This window comes from Girardinichthys multiradiatus, chromosome 2, assembly GCF_021462225.1.
Source record: "Girardinichthys multiradiatus isolate DD_20200921_A chromosome 2, DD_fGirMul_XY1, whole genome shotgun sequence".
Classification (NCBI taxonomy): domain Eukaryota; kingdom Metazoa; phylum Chordata; class Actinopteri; order Cyprinodontiformes; family Goodeidae; genus Girardinichthys; species Girardinichthys multiradiatus.
This window is the reverse complement of record NC_061795.1, coordinates 25251747-25252412: the sequence shown is the minus strand read 5'-3', so window position 1 is coordinate 25252412 and position 666 is coordinate 25251747.

Here is a 666-nt window from a genome sequence, read left to right as displayed (position 1 = left end):
CTCTATCTACAGTCAAAACTATAGTTAAAACGTTTCTGACAACTGGATCTGAGACAAACAAGGCTGGTAAAGGACCCATGTTTATTATGCCATCACGCCCCAACAGGATGGTAAGGGAGGTTAAAAAAATAATCTCCAAAGCTCATTTCAGATAGCAAATTTATCAATCCTTCATTTTAAAGAGGTTGTTTCAATTTATTTAGTTTAAAATGCAACAAAATCAAGTTATGATGTAGAATAATGAAAATCGATGAAAAGAAACCAAACTCCTTTGCTTGTTCTGTCAATATTTAGATATGTTAATAAGCTTGTGGTTTGTTTGAAAATCTATTCCATGGCTATTTTATAATTCACATCTTCAGGTTATCTGCAGTGACACTGAGGAAATATTTCAACTTGTGTGGGCAGGTTAATAGGTTGTGTTCAAAAGATAAACGAATGTCAACATTACTATAGAATACAGAAAAACCATCTGACCTCATTTCTTATTTTTATAAATAATTCTATAATTGATAAAAAAAAAAATAAAAAAAAGAATAAACAAAAGAAAGCTGTTGGTTTAATTAAAGAAGGTTTCTGCCCTGTATTCAGCACCATTAGGTCCGTTTCAGACTTTGCCAGCAGAGGGAGCGCTGCACCTAGCACTGCCATGCTGTCCGGAAGACC